The 20,227-nt window shown below is 42.9% G+C and overlaps 1 pseudogene; it reads left to right on the top strand.

The window, feature by feature from the left end:
* The window catches only part of LOC139000669 (lysine-specific demethylase 5D-like), a 75,842-nt pseudogene extending 62,952 nt beyond the window's left edge, over nucleotides 1–12,890 (top strand).
* The last annotated feature ends 7,337 nt before the right edge of the window (nucleotides 12,891–20,227 follow it).

Below are 20,227 nucleotides of genomic sequence, written 5' to 3'. Positions count from 1 at the left end.
GAAATTAATTGAAGTATAATATGGGAGAGAGACAAAGACAAAAATTGAATAAGCACTTTATGCTGCATCTCTAAGTCAGACATTTTAAATGGAAACAGAGACCATGTGTTTATATTTTTTCCTTTCAATTTCCCTTCAGCTATCCTAACAAGGCTGAGCCCACAAAAGTGCTTAGTGTTGGCTGAAGTGGGGTGTCCATAATCCTGCTCCTGGTCTTTACAGTGTACTGGGGGTCCAGTGCACAAATTTGTGCACCTTGAAAGAAACTGGGCCATGAAGCTGTGGTGGGCACAGGGGCAGGTCTCGGCCCATCCTCCAGACTCCCGCTCAGCCCCTCCCACTGTGGGGCTCGGTCCCTTGGCTGCCAGCTCGAACAGTGGGTGCGCTAACAGTGGGTGCAAGAGGCGGCTGCTGTCCCAGTCGCCTTGTAAAAAACAAAACATTTCTTGCCTTTTTTTTCCCCCTCCAGATATCGGTACACCTTGGATGAGCTACTCATTATTTTACATAATCTGAAGATTCCAGCTGAGTCCTGTGACTCCTGGGCAAACAAAGTACGAATGGCCTTGGAGATAGAGAATGGCCAGAAGTGCAGTAAGTTGATGAGAAATGGAAAGACACATGGGCAAGCTGTTTTGTTTCAGCATTCACAGCCTTTTTCTTCCTCCTTTTTCTCTTTGCAACTTTTCTCTGTCTGCAGGCTTTGAAGAGCTAAGGACATTGGAGTCTGAGGCCCATGAGAAATGCTTTTCTAACAGTGAGCTGTTTCAACACCTGAAGAACTGCCTGGATGAAGCAGAAGCTTGTATTACCCAAGTCCTGCGGCTGGTCAGTGGCCAAGAGGCTAGGTAAGTTAAAGAAAAGAGTGAAAAAGGATGGCATTATGTGAAATGGATAATAAAAATAGATAGACCACAAATAATATACATAGCAAAAGGTAATAAGTAATATGTGGCCATATTAGTGATAAAAACTTATATATAACCTATTTGAAGAATCATGGGTTTAGCACTAAATTCTAGAGACAATGGCCAGATAAGACATGAAACAATGTAATATGAACTAGAAATCATTGAAAAAGACAGTTTCAAATATAGGATGTATAGGCATAGCTCACTTTATTGTGCTTGTTTATTACAAGTTGAAAGCAAGATCCTCCATCAGCAACAAGATCATGACTTTTTTTAAAATCAAGATACTGCAGTGGTCGGAACTGAATCTGTAATATTTCTGAGAAATACTTATATTTTTCTACTGTGAATAGCAATGAGAATGAAGATGGGAAAGAAGAATTGTAGTCCTACCATACTTATCTAATCTAATAAAAGACAAACATGCAAATTGACCATACCTTCGCTATGCCTTAAGCCACACCCACCAGCCAATCAGAACGACTATACGCAAATTAACCCAACCAAGATGGCGGCCGGCAGCCACGGAGCTGAAGCGAGCAGGAGGCTTGGTTGCTCCAGTGATGGAGGAAGCCAAGCTTCCTGGCTGGCTCTGAGCTCCACTGAAGGCAACAAAGTTTCAATTATAGAAGATAAATAAACCCCAGATACCTGCTTTCAGCTGGCCATGGCCATGGAGCTGGAGTGAGCAGGAGTCGGCTTTGAGCTCCACTGAAGGCAACAAAGTTTCAATTATAGAAGGTAAATAAATCCCAGAATTAAAAAAAAGAAAAAGAAAAAAAGGAGAGGCTGGGAGCTTCCGTCACCAGGGGAATTGGCCAGCGTGAAAAGGGCCCTCGGGCCCTCAGCCCCTCTCCCAGACTGGCCAGGCAACCCAGTGGGGACTCCCCAACCTAACGGGGGTGTGGCCAGCTTGAAAACAGCTATCAGCCCCTCACCCAGGCTGGCCAAACCTCCATGGGGTGAGGGTCCCCACTGGGAGGGTCTTGACCAGCCTGCAAACAGCCATCAGCCCCTCACCCAGGCTGGCCAGGCACCCCAGCGGGACCTCCACCCTGATTCGGGACACCTTTCAATGAAAATCAGTTGGCCCCCACCTGTGCACCAGGCCTCTATCCTATATAGTAAAAGGGTAATGTGCAAAGTGACCCTAACAGCAGAAAGACTGGGAATGACTGGTCATTATGACACACACTGACCACCAGGGGGCAGACACTCAATGCAGGAGCTGCCCCCTGGTGGTCAGTGCGCTCCCACACGGGGAGCTCTGCTCAGCCACAAGTCAGGCTGACAGCTGCCAGTACAGTGGTGGCGGCAGGAGCCTCTCCAGCCTCCTCAGCAGTGCTAAGGATGTCTGACTGCAGCTTAGGCCTGCTCCCTGCTGGTAAGTGGACATCCCCCGAGGGCTCCCGGGCTGCCAGAGTGATGTCTGACTGCCAGCTTAGGCCCAATTCCCCATGGAGCTGGCCTAAGCTAGCAGGTGGTCATCCCCCAAGGAGTCCCAGACTGCAAGAGGGCACAGGCCAGGCTGAGGGAACCCCCCAAATGCACAAATTTTTGTGCACCGGGCCTCTAGTGTAATTTCATAAATGTATTTGGGTATCAAGATTTAAACAAAAGTCATTCTTGGCTTTGTGGGTTAAAGTGAAATTTTTAAATTATATTTATGTAATGGTCATCAAAAGTATATGATACTTTACTGGCTGAGAAATCAAGTTAATGGTTATATACAAACTAGTGGCCTGGTGCACGAAATTCATGCACGGGGCGGGAGGGTGTCCCTCAGCATGGCCTGCACCCTCTCCAATCTGGGACCCCTGTGGGATCGGGCCTAAACCGGCAGTTGGACAACCCTCTCACAATCTGGAACTGCTGGCTCCTAACCACTCACCTGCCTGCCTGCCTAATTGCCTCTAACCACTCTGCCTGCTGGCCTGCTCACTCCCAACTGCCCCCTCTGCTGGCCTGCTCATCCCCAACTGCCCCCCCGGCCAGCCTGATCGCCCCCAATTGACCTCTACTGACAGCCTACTTGCCCCCAACTGGCTTCCCCTTCCAACCTGCTCACACCACTGTCCTGCCCCCAGCCTGATCACCCCCAGTGCGCCCCTCCCGCCCCCACAGCCTGATCACTCACAACTGCTGGCCCCTAACCACCTCTACCTTGACTCCGCCATCATGGCTTTGTCCAGAAGAATGTTGGAAGGTCTCCTGGAAGGTCTCCCAATCTACCATATTACCCTTTTATTAGTATAGATAGAGGCCTGGTCATGGGTGGGGGCTGGCTGATTTGCCCTGAAGCATGTCCTGGATCAGGGTGGGGTTTCTCTTGTGAGGTGGGGTGGCCTGGGCAAGGGGCCTGTGGTGGTTTGAAGGTTTGAAGGCCATCCACGCCCTTATTGGGGGAGGGTCCCCACTGAGGATGGTGCCAGCCTGGGCTAGGGGCTGGGGCAGTTTGCAGGCCAGCCATGCACACATGGGGTGAGGTTCCCTGGGGGGGCTTTGCCAGCTTGGGTGAGGGGCTGATGGCCATTTGCAGGCTGACCAAACCCCCCAGCAGGGACCTTCACCCCATGGGTCATGTCCAGCTTGGGTGAGGGACTGAGAGCCATTTGCAGTCCCCTTCTTAGGCAGCCAGCCAGGCGACCCAAGCTTCCCACATGCTCAGGCCAGCTCTGTGGCCACTGCCCACAGGCCCCTCCTTCAGTGGCCAGCCCAGATGAGCAGGAAGCTTGGTTTCCTCAGTCACTGGGGGTGACCCAAGCCTGCTGCCCGCTCAAGCTGGCTCCGTGGCCACCAGCATCTTTGTCCTAATTTGTATATTCCCTCCTGATTGGCTGTGGGGAATCGCAGAGGTATGGCCAATTTACATATTTGTCTATTATTAGTATAGATACTTTGTAAATTTCTGGTAAGAATAGAAAGAACAGGAGCTATTATAATGTACAAGTCAGATTTTCTTAAATTTTTAATTAAAACTTTATTGTTCAGATTATTACAGTTGTTCTTTTTCCCCCCATAGCTCCCCTCCACCCAGTTCCCACCCCACCCTCTGCCTTTACCCTCCCACTGTAATCATCCATAGGTGTATGATTTTTGTCCAGTCTCTTCCTGCACCACCCATACCCCTTACCCCTCAAGAATTGTCAGTCCACTCCCTTTCTATGCCCCTGATTTTGTTATATTCACCAGTTTATTCTATTCATCACTTCTTTTATTCACTTGTTGATATGTATTTTTAGATATGTATTTTTATGATTTTTATATTCACTTGATAGATATGTATTTGTTCATAATTCTTATCTTTACCTTTTTCTTCTTCTTCCTCTTCTTAAAGAATACCCTTCAGCATTTCATATATACTGGTTTGGTGGTGATGAACTCCTTTAGCTATTTCTTATCTGTGAAGATCTTTATCTGACCTTCAATTCAGAATGAGAGCTTTGCTGGATAAAATAATCTTGGTTGTAGGTTCTTGGTATTCATCACTTTGAATATTTCTTGCCACTCCCTTCTGGCCTGCATAGTTTCTGTTAAGAAATCAGCTGACAATCCTATGAGTACTCCTTTGTAGGTAACTAACTGTTTTTCTCTTTCTGCTTTTAAGATTCTCTCTTTGCTTTTGCTCTTGGAATTTTAACCCTTTGAGTGCCAACCAATATCCTAGGACAGGGGTGGGCAACCCCTGGCACACGTGCCAAACATGGCATGCCAGTAACTTTTGCTGGCAAGTGAAACACTCTCTTATAATTTTCCATTTACAATTTTTTTCTTAATATTGACTTCTTTATTTTTAAGATAAATTCAGTGTAGGTGCATCTTAGATAAATAAACAATTTTACATAACAAGTTATCTTAAAGACCATAGACATGGATGGACGAGAGAGGGGAAGAGTAATTTCTATGCCTTTGCCTTAACTCTCCCTGCCTTCCTAGATCCAACCAGTGTTTTTGTTTCATCCACATATGCTTGTGAATCTTTGTTCTCAGTGATTAATTTTGTTAAGTCTCATAATAGGAGTAGCCTGACAGATGAAAGTAGTAGCTCGTGCATATCTCTGATGGTCACAAAATATAAACCTGATGTAAAATCTCTGTCATCAGTGATGCAGCAGCAAAAGTCCCACTGATAATATCAAATGGAGTCATAAAGTTTTCTGTCGGACTATCAATGTACATGTATACATTAAAAAATAAATGTATTTTTCATCATCATATATTGTGTTTTTGTCGCTCGAATGAATTTCTTCAAGGTTCTTCACATACATACACCTTAAGAAATAATCAAGTAGGCATAACATGTTCTCAAAAAATTAGGGTTGGCACACAGAAGAATTTTGAGTCAGAGATTTTGCTGGTTTTGGCATGCACTCACAAAAAGTTTGCCCACCCCTGTCCTAGGAACTATGCTAAAATTGCCAAGGCATTTTTGCTGATTTTACAGCAGTTTAGGAAAAAAAATTATGAATCACAAGTAAATGAAGTTACATATTCAAAACTTAAGGAAACCTTTACTACATTGACATATTTAGCAATATCATCATGACTAATAAAAGCAGACTTAGAACTGGACGCCATTTTGAAGCTTTGATAGCACTCCCGGCACTTTTGTTGTAAGACAGGAGGAGCTCGATCGCGCTCCCCGGCACTCTAGGGGTTAATTATGATGTATCTTGGTGTGGTCCTCTTTGGATTCCTTTTGTTTGGGGTTCTCTGTGCTTCCTGGACTTGTAAGTCTAATTCTTTCACCAGGTAGGGGAAGTTTTCTGTCATTATTTCTTCAAATAGGTTTTCAATATCTTTCTCTCTCTCTTCTTCTGGCACCCCCATAATTCAGATGTTGACACGCTTGAAGTTGTCTCAGAGGCTCCTTACACTATCTTCATATCTTCATATTTTGGGATTCTTTTTTCTTTTTGCTTTTCTGGTTGGGTGTTTTTTGCTTCTTCATATTTCAAATCTTTGACTTGATTCTTGCAATCCTCTAGTCTGCTGTTGAATCTCTGTATAATATTCTTTATTTCAGTCAGTGTATGCTTAATTTCTAGTTGGTCCTTTTTCATAACCTCAAGGATCTCACTAGATTTATCGAGGGTCTCACTAAATTTATAGACAGTTTCTAGAAAATTCTTGAAAAACCTAATAACTGTGGTTTTGAACTCTATATCCAGTAGTTTGCTTTCCTCCATTTGTATCATTTGTGACCTGTGTCTTTGTCTCTGAATTTTGGTTGCTTCCCTGTGTTGATAGAGTGGCTTTGTGTGCTAGGTGTCCTATAGGGCCCAGTGGCTCAGCCTCCCTAGTTACCTGGGGTGGACACTCTTGGTGCACCCCTTTGTGGGCTGTGTGCACAGTCTTGTTGTAGGTAAGCCTTGATTGTTGTTGGTATCAGTGGGAAGAATTGACCTCCAGGCCAATTGGCTGTGAGAATCAGCTATGTCTACTTATGAGCCAAGTCTTGCTTCAGTGGGGCTTTGGTGCTCTCTGAGTCTGCCCCCTGAGTGTATCCCTATGGATCTGAGGGGTTGTAATCTGGATGGTCCCACTCTGACCACTGGGGACACTGGCTCTTGGTTCTAAGGAGGTGCTAATTTAGCCTCTGCAATCTGCTATGGGGCCTTGGGCCTTCTTTTGGATGTTCTGGGTCTCTCTGACCCAGCTGCAGTTAGGTAATTTTAGATTGCAAAGGGCCGGCCATTCATATGCAAAAGCCTCTGCACACAGCTTGGATGGGGCGAGGTCTCCAGGAATCAACAGCACGGAGCAAACAGCTATGGCTGATCCTCAGCCCTGCCCTAAGAGGCCCGGGGTCTCAGTGTCCTGAAGTAATCGCTGCAAGCACCTCTGAGAGGAAGCCACCCTCAAGTTTCGCCTGAGGACAGACAGTCCAGTTTCTCCCCATATGAGTCTGGGTCCCCAGAGACTCACCCGGAACTGGAGTTCAGAGCAGTTAGGAGCTTGTGACTCCCTCTAGATTAAAAAAGACAACCACATCCTCAGTTGCCAGCCCTTTCTGCGCAGGCCCTCCGTACCTCTGCACTTTACTTCTGCACCTCCTCTGAGTCTCAGTGTACTTTTCTCTTTCCTTCTAGTTGTAGAATTTCCACTCAGCCAGCCTTCCTGTGGTTCTGGATGATGTCTGTTTTTTCTTTTAGTTGTATTTTTGAAGTGGTTGTGTGAGGCAGCAATTTCAGGTGTTTACCTATGTTTCCATCTTGGTTTCTCCTTTTCTTAAATTTTTAAAGTATACTTATGAATGCTTCATTTATCTTATATTAGAAAAAAACAAGTAAAACTACTTTACATTAGCTTATTAAGGAATTGTTACCTTATTAACAGTCTATTATGTACCTTTGTATTGTTTTTCATCAACTTGTAGTGTAAATTTTCATAAAAATTTTTCATAAAAATTATGGCATATTTTTATGTTTTCTTTTGGCTTCTTTAGAGTTTTTAGACTTCAATTTTACTTTTAAAATGTACTTGGAATCTTTTCTTTAATGCAGAGGTTAATTTTTTTTAATCCTTACACAAGGATACTGTTTTTGTCCCATTGATTTTTTAGAGAGAGTGGAAGGGAGAAGTGAAGAGGAGAGTGAGAGAGAGAAACATCAATATGAGAGATACATCAATTGCTTGCCTCCTTCAAGCTCATGACAGGGGACAGGGATCGAACCTGAAACCCATGTACATACCCTTGACCAGGAACAAACCCTCAACCCTCCAGTGGTAGGCTGATGTTGTAATCACTGAGCCATACAGACCAATGCTTTATTTTTTTGGGGGGGTGACATTTGTTAATAAAATTATGTAGGTTTCTTGTGTAAACTTCTACAGTACATCATTGGTATATTGTAGTGTGTCCACTTATGTTTTTTAAAAAGTAAAGATAGCAATATTAGTGAATTCATGTTTTATATAGAACATTTTTAACTTCTGTATTTGAAAAGAAATACAAATGTATTGGGTTATGGTCCCTGAATGTAGAGGATAACCTTCAAAGATATTACTGTGACATGGAGGAGAAATAAGGATATTGGATTCATGAAGTATAGCCTTGGAAGGTTCACTTAGTGAGTTCTTTCTTTCTGACTCATAGGATTGAAACTCCACAGCTGACCCTGACAATGCTCCACATCCTTCTTGAGCAAATGGGCAGCCTGCCCTGTGCTATGGATTAGATTGGGGTTGTCAAGTTGAGGATGGGCCTGACAAGCGGGAATTATTGTTAAAAATAGATACCAATAAAGTCTCAGATAGCAGGGAAAATTGACAACCTGATTATTCTAAGATTATTCTAAGCTCTTTATAAATACATCTCTTTGAGAAGCTATGGATATGGGCAGTCCAATACTCTCTCAGGCCTGTTAGCTTATAATAAGGGGTGGCCTTCCAAACAAAAGTGGTAAGCAGAAAACATCTCAAGAAGTTTTCAGATAATTAAAGGAAAAGCAGGTTGTTGTGCAGTAAATACAGGACCTATCAAGCACATGTCTCAGGGCATGGTTGAAGATAAGTGTAAATCAATACATGTCTACTAGAGGCCCAATGCACAAATTTGTGCATGGGTGTGGTCTGGGCAGCCCGACCCCAGTCGGGGTGGATTGGGGCTGGGCCTGTCAGGAGGAGGAGATAGCAGGAGGTTGGCCAGCCAGCCTGCCCCAATCCGACCCTATCAGGGCCGGGTTGACTGGGGGGAAGGGTGCTCCACCCCCGAATAGGGTGGATGGTGCCAACCAGGGGCCAGGGGCCTAGGGTGATTGATCATGGGTGATTGGCCAGCCGGCCCTGCCCCTAATTGGGGTGGGGGGCCAATCTGGGTGGGGCTGGGCAGGGAGAGGGGCTGCAGGAGGTTGGCCAACCGGCCCCTCCCCATATTGAGGTGAGGGTGGGACGATCAGGGTTAGGGCCAGCTGCGGGGAGGGGCTGCAGACGTATTGTGGTGGAGCAGGCTGATCAGGGATGGAGCTGGCCGTTTGGGAGGATGAGGTGGGAGGAGTTTGGCTGGCTGGGTCCCGCCCTTGATCAGGGTGGGAGAATCCAATCAGGGATGGACCAGGCAGGGGGAGAGGCCACTGGAGGTTGGTGAGTAGCAGACCAGGTCCAGGTGGTTCATTTTTCCAGCTGACTTAATTTTTTCTTTATCCTATATCTCTGCAGGATATCCTGGAACAAGTGGAGGTCTATCCTCACTGCCCCCCCATCTAGGGCTATTGTGATTGCTGTTAGAGAGGGGGCAACAGCTGGGTGTTAAGGTGCCTGAAGCCCATCAGCTCCAGCAGCAGGTGGAACAGGCACGATGGCTAGATGAAGTGAAGCATGCAGTGGCCCCTTCAGCTCAAAGGGGCTCTCTGGTTATCATGCAGGGGCTGTTGGTTAGGGGTGTCAAGGTAGCCTCCAGCCCTTCTGTGGACAAGACCCAGGCTGAGCTTCAGGAGTGCTGACCATTGCAGAGCGCCTGAAAGAAAAAGCCCATTTTTGCCTGGAAGCCAGGTGGGACTTAGCCTTTCTCCCATATGTACACTGACTCTAGTCTTCAGAGTTTGTGTGTGATCCTAAATATGGGTTCAGTAGCACCAGACTCTCTTTAGGCATGTGGTAAACTGTAAAGATTTGGCATCCAGTTACATAAATGTTCCTACTGTGTCAAAACAGTAATTAAAGGAAATATTCCTTGACTGAGTTAGTTCTTAGATCACAGATGTGGCTCACTATGTCTGCCTCACTATTTAGATACTTTAGCAATTATTGGTCTGTTACCCTGTTCAATTTATTCCAGCTTATGCTTTTGGCAAGGAAATAGGACCAAAAATATGCCTGTATACATGTGACTTTTAAAGATGTATTTCTCTTTTCTCCATTACATTTAGCCAGAAATATAGACCAGCTACACTGGAAACCATAATTCATGAGGCAGAAAACATCCCTGGTCACCTATCTAACATTGAGGCACTCAAACAAGTGCTGACTAAGGCACAGGCATGGATAGCTGATGTGGATGAGATCCAACTGAGGACCTTGATTCATATCTTTCTACTGGTGGGCAGGGAAAAAAAAGATAGTTTGACTTTTTAACTCCATTGGGTTTGGTTAGAAAAAGGAGGTAGCCTGTTGAGGGAAGCCTAAAGGAATTGTAGTTGTTAGCATAACTGTGAAAGAAGAGACATATATTGGTCTAGAGCTAAGTGGACACTGTCAATAAGAATAAAAGCATAACAAATAACTGGCCTGTTAAGTGGGTATTGCTGTTTTTTGAGGCAGTGAAACTAGGAATTCTGGGAGAAAGGCATCCCAGAATATATGTTCTTTCAGAATAGTGTAGGGTTTCCTTAATGACATATTACTGCACAGGAAAATATTCAAGATTGCTCAGTGCAGTTAAGATATACTTGTTGATGACATAATTTTAGTGAGCTTTCTATTGCCCCTATGTCAGAATGGTGACCACTATCCTTGCCTGGATGACTTGGGGGAGGGGGGCTAGTGGCTATTGGCCGGGACTTACCTGTGTGTCTTGAGAAGCTGAGAAGCTAGAGCAGCAGGTACTGATAGCATACTCCTGGAGAAAGAAGGCCTTCAAGACCTTCCTGAAGAAGAATACAAGTTATACATTGCTGGAGATAAGACCTCAGGCCTTGACCCATCCACTCTGCTCCTGGCCTGGCTGGTTTTAGATGACTCATGATTACATAGGTGAGTGTGGTGTGCTGAGTAGAGGAAGAGGTTGGGGGATCCTGGTCATTTCTTCTCTGTTTTCCTGCTTCAGGTGCTTTGCCCATGTGCAGATTTGAGCTCAGATAGCACCAGGCACAACCAGTGGACAAAGAGCTTCAATTATGTCAGTCTGACACAGTGCTTCTGGGATTGTCTGCACAGGACCTCAGGGATCCAGGCTTTGTGGTAAGGGATTTGGGCACAGATGGGTAATTAAGTTTATGACCTGAGTGACCACTTGTTCCCTGGGCCTCAGTTCTCCTAGTTTGAAAGTAGGGTGTTAATAGTACCAAAAAAGGGAGGACTACTGACTTCTTCCCCTATCCTGGGCATGACAGACTATGGCTTTCAAGATGGGGGAACAGAAGGAGAAGGAGGGTACCCTGCAGCTGCCACAGACCAACTCCGCCAAGCCTGGCTGACAAGCATCATCAACCACAGCATCCTTTGCAACCTCCATCTGTCTGTGTGGTCAGGTGCCAGCTGGGGTGGGAGCTATACAATGTTACCTGTGTCAAGACTGGTTCCATGGGCAATGTGTGCCGGTACCCTGCCTCCTCAGCTCCTTGAGGGCCAGTTCCACCTCATCCCCACTGCTGGCCTGGTGGGAATGAAACATCAAATTTTGTGTCCATTGTGCATGCGCTCATGGCGCCCATGCCTGGAGACTGTATTGGCACTGCTAGTAGGTCTGAAGAGACTGCCTGTGCAGCTGCCTGAGGGTGAGTCCCTTCAGTGCCTCACAGAGAGAACCATTGTCTGGCAAGGCCATGCCAGACAGGCTCTGGCTTCTGAAAATGTGACGATTCTGTTGGGAAGACTCTCTGAAGTTCATCAACAGCTACAGGCTGAACACAGGTTCAAGGAGTCCCCTACTCATCCTTCAGTCCCCACCTCTTGGCTTGTCAAAGAAGTCAGTGGCAAGGATATACCTAAGGTAAATTGTGCAACCCAGCCATTGAACTTCTATCACCTAGCATTACCCCTATTTTGGGTCTAGTCCTGTCATTATTATCTCATTTTTTATCTTCTTTTATCCTGCCACTTTGCATCCCTGCTCTCAGTTTGTGTCTGCCTTTCTCCTCCAGGAGGTGGACAGGTCCTAGGTTAGCGCTAGAGCAGGGGTTCTCAACCTGTGGGTCGTGACCCCTTTGGGGGGGTCGAACGACCCTTTCACAGGGGTCACCTAAATACATCCTGCATATCAAATATTTACATTATGATTCATAACAGTAGCAAAATTACAGATATGAAGTAGCAACAAAAATAATTTTATGGTTGGGGGTCACCACAACATGAGGAACTGTATTAAAGGGTCGTGGCATTAGGAAGATTGAGAACCACTGCGCTAGTGGATGAAGAATAATGCCTAATTCTTCTAGCACTGTTAATCCATTCTTGCTCTCCTTGGCAGGTTCAAAGGTTGCCAGAGAATAGAGATAGCATGACCAGTCCTGAGAAGGTAGCCTTAGCACAGGGCTTAAGGAAAACAGGTAAGTCTGGGCTGTGGGTAGGCTGTTGACTGGATATTACTACTGAATATATGGTCTTTTGGCTTTAGGGATATAGCCAGAGGCAAATATCTAAATTATCTTGTCCCATAATCCACCCAGACCTGGGACTACTATCCTCACTATTGCCACAGTTCACTGGCCCCATATTGGAGCTGCCTGAGGAGACCCGGGCCCCACTGGAGGACCTCATGCTGGAGGGGGATCTTCTTGAGGTGAGACTGGATGAACACAATAGCATCTGGCAATTGTTGCAGGCTGGGCAGCCTCCAGACCTTAAATGGATTCATACACTTTTAGAGGTAAGACAGCAGTTCATAGCCAAGAAGTTATACCAAGTAGGTAGAGAGTGCAAGCCTGACTACTGGCCTACAACTCATTTTTCTTGTCTGTATATGATTCTAGGTGGAGAAGCTTGAGCATCAAGGAAGTTTAACAATGGTCCAGACATAACAGAAGCTACAACAGCAGCAGCAGAAAATAAATCTGGGTAGAAAGAGCCAGGATCTTGTTCAAGAAGAGGTAGAGCCAAAAAAAGCCCCAGTGCTCAAGAAGTAAGCCTGAGGAAGTTCAAGAGGAGAAAGGGTATGAAGAGGAAGCAGATCATTATAATATACTCCTGACACATTCTACAGACCATAGTCACATAATGAACAGGAACCAAAATAACTTAGGACAAAAGGATTCAGTTCCCACAACTTTTCCTTCTGTAACTCCTTTGCTATTCTTGTACCCTCAGCAGCAAGAGTTGTGATAACAGCACAAAAGTTTTTGTGGATTTTTTTTAAATTTTGCTGCCTCCTAGTCCTATTTGTTACCTGGACTTTATTTCCTATTGAGAATTTGTCCCTTCAGAGTTTCTAATAACCTAACTAGTAAAGGCAGTGTTTTAGGCTCAGGTCCTAAACATAGTATCTAGTATTCTTCTTCCCGGAAGTCTTATGCCAGAGGCATTACTGGGACCAAAATACAGTGATTGATTTCTTAAGCCAGTTTCATTCTAGACTGGGGAAAATAAAACTTCACAAAGGCAAATGTATCTCATCTCTCAACCCCTCCCTATAGTCCTTTCTTTTTCTCCTTATATATTAAACTATTTTGGTGCTTCAAAGATTCCAGTACCTTTATTCTTCCTTCTTTTCTACTGTACATTGATTTCTTGCTCTCCTTTTTTTTCTTTCAAAATCTTCTTACTGCCCCTTTTCTAGTATTCTTTTTATTTTTTTATTTTACTATTCCTATTAACTTTTTCTCTCTTTTTGTTTATTATTCTTGTTATCTTTTCTCTTTCCTAATTCTCTTTCTTTTGCGGTTGTTTCTGCTGTTGTGGTTGGGATCTTTAATATGTTTTTGTTTGTTTCCCACTTTTTTAGTTTGGTTTTGTTTTACCCTGTCAGTACATGTATAATAGCTATCACAATGTGAGTGTGACTAAGCCTTACAGTTTGCTGCCCTGAGAGGAGAGCTCACACACTAGTGGGGCAACAGTAATAAAGACTCAGTTGCCACAGGAGACCCCAAGTAATCCAAAAAAGTGTCATTTCTAGAATATACAGCTCAGGAGATTGTGGAAATTGCACTACTGAGTCCCACAGGACATATACTGCAAAAGCCAACACCATGAAGCCTGGGAGGCATAGCAAGTATATTGATATATAGATAGAAACACAAAGACAACTAAAATTGGAAAACAACCCCCAAATTAAAGAAAAGCAGGAATCACCAGTAAAAGACCTAAATGAGGTGGAGGTAAGCAAATTTCCAGACCTAGAGTTCAGAGTAATGGTTATAAAGATGTTTAAGAAACTTAAAACTATAAGGAACTTAATGGGAATGATAAGAAACTTAGTGTGGACTATATCATCATGAAAAACAATACAGGAAACATAATAAGAACCAGGCATAAATGAAGAATACTATATCTGATATCAAGAATATACTGGAGTGAAGCCAGAGTGGTTCAGTCTATGAACCAAGAGATCATGGGCTCGATTTCCAGTTGGGAAACGTTCCCAGGTTGCAGGCTTGATCCCCAGTAGGGGGTGTGGAGGAGGCAGCCAATCAATGACTCTCATCATTGGTGCTTCTGTCACTCCCTTATTTCCTCTCTAAAATCCATAAAAATATATTTAAAAATACATATACTTAGTGGAAATAAAAGGATCAATGAAGAAGAGGATTGAATAAGTGAATTAGAAGATAAGGTAGGAAAAAACAAATAGCAGCAAAAAGAAAAAATACTTAAAAGCATGATGATAGTTCAAGGAAACATCGGGATAACATGAAATGGAACAACATTACTATCATTGAGGAACAGAGGGAGAAGAAAGTGAGCAAGGAATAGAGAACCTGTTTGAAGAAATAATCACAGAAAACTTCCTTTAAGCTGATGAAGGAAAAAGATACAAGTTCAGAAGCACAGTGTACCAATCAAAATGAATCCAAAGACAACCACACATAGACACATCATAATTAAAATAGCAAACATTAAAGACTAAGAATATTAAGGACAGCAAAAGAGAAATAGCCAGTTACTTGCAACAAAGCTTAATAAGGCTGTAAGCTGAAGTCATCATAGCAAACACTATCATCCAGAAGTAAATGGCATGACGTATTTAAAGTAATGAAAAGAAGGATTTGAAACCAAGACTACTCTATTTAGCAAGGCTATCATTCAGAATTGAAGACAAAATAAAGAGCTTCCCTGATGAAAAAGGCTAGAGTTTATCACCACCAAACCTACAATGCAAGAAATGTTACAGGTACTGCTATAAAAATAAGAAATATAGAGAAAGGAACATAAGTATGAATAATAAAACTGGCACCCTAGCCAGTTTTGTTCAATGGATAGAGTATTGACCTGTAGGTCTAAAGGCCCTGGGTTCTATTCCAGTCAAAGGCACATACTATGTTGCAGGCTCCTCCCAGCCCCAGGCCCTGGTCTGGGTGTGTGCAGGAGGGAAACAATTGATGTTTCTCTCACATTGATATTTCTATCTTTCCCTCTCTTCCACTCTATCTAAAGATCAATGGAAAAATATCCATAGATGAGAATTAAGAAATGAACAAATTAAGAATAAAGAATAAAACTGGCAATAAACAAGTAATGATATCAACAAGTAAAGAAGTTTATATGATTATAGGCCTATCTCAAGAAATAAAATCTTTACATGTAAATTAATAAAATACTCCAAAAGACATAGGGTAGCTGAATGAATAAGAAAACATGATCTATATATCTCTATCAATATGCAATCTATCAGAGACCAACCTTAGAACAAAAGACAAAAAGGAAAAAAGTGAAGGTATGGGAAAAAAATTTAAATGGGAAAAAAATTAGCTAGAGTAGCAATACTCATATCTGGTAAAATAGACTTCAAATGAAGGCCATAACAAAAGACAAGTCACTGCATAATACTAAAGATATCAATCCAACAAGGATATAAAACCCTGGTAAACCTTTGTAGCCAATATAGAAACACCTAAATATATATAAAAAATGAATATTATATCTGATATCAAGGAATTTATGGGAGAGATCAAAAGCAATACAGCCATAGTAAGGGACTTACTGACATAACTGGATATATCCTCTAGACAAAACAACAACAACAACAAAAAACAAGGAATCCAGAAACCAACAACAGATGAGATGCAATGGATTTAATTGATATTTACAGAACATTCCACCCCTAAGCTGCAGAATATATATTCTTCTCAAGTGTACATGAGACATTCTCTTTTATTACACAAAATAAGTCTCTATAAGTTCAAGAGGATTTAAATCATCAAGCATCTCAGATCACAATGGAATGAAACTAGAAATCTATAGGAAAAAACACAATATTTCAAACTAATGAGGCTAAATAGTATGTTATTAAAGAACTAAAGGCCTAGTGCACGAATTTGTGCACATTGAAAGGAAATTAATTAGAAGAAATATTTTAGAGGCTGGGGAGGGACCACGTGAGGTTGGCTCCAAGGCATGTCTATTCCATCTTGCCCAGTCCCAATTAGCCAGACCCCAACAGCAAACTAACCTACTGCCAGAGCATCTGCCTCCTGGTGGCCAGTATGCATCATATCAACTGGTCAAGAGGTCAACCGAATGGTCAACCAATTGGTCAGACATTTACATATTATATATATATATATATATATATATATATATATATATATATATATGTTATTGATGAGCTCAAGGAAAAAACAAATGAAAATGAACATACAACAAACCCAATCTCCAGGACAAAGCAAACAGTCCTGAGAGAGAAGTTGATATCATTACAGGCCTATCTCAAGAAATAAGAAAAAACTCAAACTATGTAATTCTACAACTAAAAGATTTAGGAGGAGAACAACAATAAAAGATCAAGAGTAAGTAGAATGAAGAAAATTAAAAAATCAGATAGAAATGAAATGATGTAGAGACTAAAATAAGAGCAATACAAATGATCAATAAAACCAAGATCTGCTTCTATGAAAATATAGATAGTATTGATGAGCATTTAGCCAGACTCTTCAAGAAACAGAGTACTCAAATTGATAAATGAAAGAGCTGGAGTAACTGACACCACAGAAAAACAAAGGTTTGTAAGAAAATACTATGAACAAAATTATGCCAACAAAATTAACAACATGGGCAAAACAGACAAATTCCTAAAAACATATAATCTTCCAAATCTCAGTCAGAATCAGAAAACCTGGGTAGACCAATAACTAATGAAAATGAAGAACAGAAGAGTTTACTGGCCAATTTTACCAGCATTCAAAGAAGAACAAACTCCTATACTCCTCAAACTATTCAAAAGATGTCAGGGTCAGTGTTATCCAAATTCCACCACCAGATAAAAACATTACAAAGAAACAAACTTATAGGACAAAACCCTTGAATAACATAAATGCTAAAATCTTCAATGAAATATAAGCAAATTAGATGCAACAATACATTAAAAAAGAATAAATCCCCCAGACCCAAATGGGATTTATTTTGAGGATTCAAGACTCAAATGGTATTTTCAAATCAATAATATGCAAAATGAAGGATGAAAAACAATTGATCATATTAATAGATACCAAAACAGCATTCAACAAATACAGCACACTTTGATAAAAATTCTCAAAACTGCAAAGCGGGATCATACCTCAACAAAAAGGGTATATATGAAAAACACAATCAACATCATACTCAATTGGCAAACCTAAAAGAGTTCTTATGGGCAAACCTTAAGAACAGGAACAAGACAGGGATGCTCACTTTTACCACTCTTATTCAACACTAGGGGCCTGGTGCATGAATTTGTGCACCAATGGGGTCCCTTGGCCTGGCCTGTGGGATCGGGCTGAAATCGGCTCTCTGACATCCTCCAAGGGGTCCCTGATTGTGAGAGGGCTCAGATCAGGCTGAGTACCCCATTGGTGCATGATCAGGGCCAGGGAAGGACACAGGATGTTAGCCAGCTGAGAAGGACTATGGGAGGGCTCCAGGGCATGTCTGGCCCATCTCCCTCAATCCTGATTATCCGGACCCTAGCTGTAAGCTACTGGCATATCTGTCCCCTGGTGGTCAGTACACATCATAGCAACTGGTCTACCAGTTCACTTTCCCCTAGTGGTCAGTGCACATCATAGCAAGCAGTTGAGTAGCCTTAGCATATCATTAGCATATCATGCTTTGATTGGTTGAACAGACAACTGGCAGACTGGACACTTAGCATATTAGGCTTTTATTATATAAAATAGTGCTGGAAGTCCTATCCACCAGCAATCAGACAAGAAGAAAAAGTAAAAGTTGTTCATATAGGGACAGAGGAAGTAAACTGCCATTATTTGCAGAGACATAATATTATACATAGAAAAACCTAAAGATTACATTTTAAAAAAAACTAAGAGATTTAATAAATGAATTTGGCAACATAGGATACAAAATTAACTGAGAAATGCATGGCATTTTTATACACCAATAATGAAATCTCAAAAAGAAAAATTAAACAAACAATCTCATTTGCCATTGCAACAAACAAGATTCTTAGGAGTAAACTTAATCAAGGAGGTAAAAAGACCTGTATTTGGAAAACTATAGGACATTGAAAAAAGGCATAAAGAAATAGAAGAATCAACCATGTTCATAGATTGGTAGAATCAATACCATTAAAATGTTCATATTACCCAAAGTAATCTATAAATCCAATGTAATCCCTATTAAAATACCAATGGCATATTTCACAAATCTAGAACAAATACTCCAAAAATTTACATGGAACTAAAAAAGACCCCAAATAGCTGCAGCAATCTTGAGAAAGAAGAATAAAATTGGAGAGGTTAAAATACCAGATATTAAGTTATACTACAAAGTCACTGTTCTCAAAACAGCCTGATTCTGGTACAAGAACAGACATATAGACAAATGGAACAGAATAAAGAACACAGAAATTGACCCAAGCCATTATGCTCAATTAATCTTTGACAAAGAAGGTAAGAGCATACAGTGGAGTTAAGTATCTATATAATAGGTATCTACACTAATAAACATGCAAATTAACCATCACGCCACCACTCTGCTACACCTGCCAGCGAATCAGAGCAACTATGCAAATTAACCCAACAAAGATGGCGGTTAATTTGCATATGCAGGCACAGAGTAAAGACTGAAGATGGCAATGGCCATGGAGCTGGAGCCAGCAGGAGGCTTGGGTTGCTCCCAGAAACGGAGGAAGCCAAGCTTCCTGTTAGCCCTGGACTCCACTCAAGGAGTGGCTGGGGGCAGGCTTCCAGTCCACCCTGGGCTTCACTCAAGGAGGGGCTTAGGGCCTGGACTCCACTCAAGGTGTGGCTGGGTGCTTGGGTCACAGGGGGCCTGGGTCGCTGGGGGCAACCCAGGCTTCCATTCTGCCCTGGGCTCCCCTCAAGGAGGGGCTGGGGTCCTGGGCTCTGCTCAAGGAGTGGCTGGGGGCCTGGGTCGCCAGGGACAACCCAGGATTCCAGTCCTTCCTGGGCTCCACTCAAGGAGGGCCTGGGGACCTGAGTTGCCAGGGGTGACCCAGGCTTCCAGTCCTTCCTGGGCTCTGCTGGAGGAGCTGGAAAAAAAGGAGGGGCTGGGAACAGCCGGAGCAGAGAAGCCAAGCCTCGCTGCTGCAGCCGGACCAAAGGCCTGGATCCCAGATGCCGGAGGAAAACTGGTGCCGGCAGTCAGGGGAAGGAAGGCCTATTGCGCGAATCTTCATGCAACAGGCCACTAGTCTATATATGTGACTATTATGGCGGAACATCCAGAATAACTGATCACTATGATGAGAACTGACCACCAGGGGGCAGATGCTCAATGCAGGAGCTTCCCTTTGTTGGTCAGTGCACTTCATGGGGAGCGCCACTCAGCCAGAAGCCAGGCTCAGAGCTGGCAAGTGCAGCAGTGGTGGCAGGGGACTCTCCTGCCTTAGTGACAGCACTAAGGAGCAGCAAGCCGAGCAGTAAGGAGCAGTGAACAGGCGGGTGGTAAGGAGTGAGGGGTCCTGGACTGTGAGAGGCATGTTCGACTGCTGGCTTAGGCCCGATCCCCAAAGGTGAACATCCCCCAAGGGGTCCCAGACTGCAAGAGGGCACAGGCAAAGCTGAGGGACCCCCACCAGTGCATGAATTTTGTGCACTAGGCCTTTAGTTTTCAATAAATGGTGTTGGGAATATTAGACAAGGTACATGCAAAAAAATGAAACCAGACCTCTAACTTACTTCAAATACCAGAATAAACTCAAAATGGATAAAAAAAACAAATGTAATTGGCAAATCTATAAAAATCTTAGTAGAAAGCATTGGGAGTAAAATCTAGACATCCCATGTAGCAGAATTTTCACTGACACATTTCATAGGGCAAGAGAAACTGTGGAAAAATAAATGGGACCTCATCAAAATAAAAAGCTTCTGCACAGCAAAAGATACCATCCTCAAAATTCTAAAGGAACCCATTCTATGGAGGAACATATTCATTAATGTTACATCTAATAAGGGGTAATTAAAATCCTATATAATAAAAGCCCAGCGACCAAATGGCACAACAATCAGAAAGACGGTTAGACCAATGCTCAATATAGGAGCTTC

The sequence above is a fragment of the Myotis yumanensis genome, unplaced genomic scaffold (assembly GCF_028538775.1).
Source record: "Myotis yumanensis isolate MYYU_CA2020_CCGP unplaced genomic scaffold, mMyoYum1.0.hap1 SCAF_24, whole genome shotgun sequence".
Classification (NCBI taxonomy): domain Eukaryota; kingdom Metazoa; phylum Chordata; class Mammalia; order Chiroptera; family Vespertilionidae; genus Myotis; species Myotis yumanensis.
Note: the sequence above shows the minus strand (reverse complement) of the source record. Positions and strands in the feature narration are given on the sequence as shown.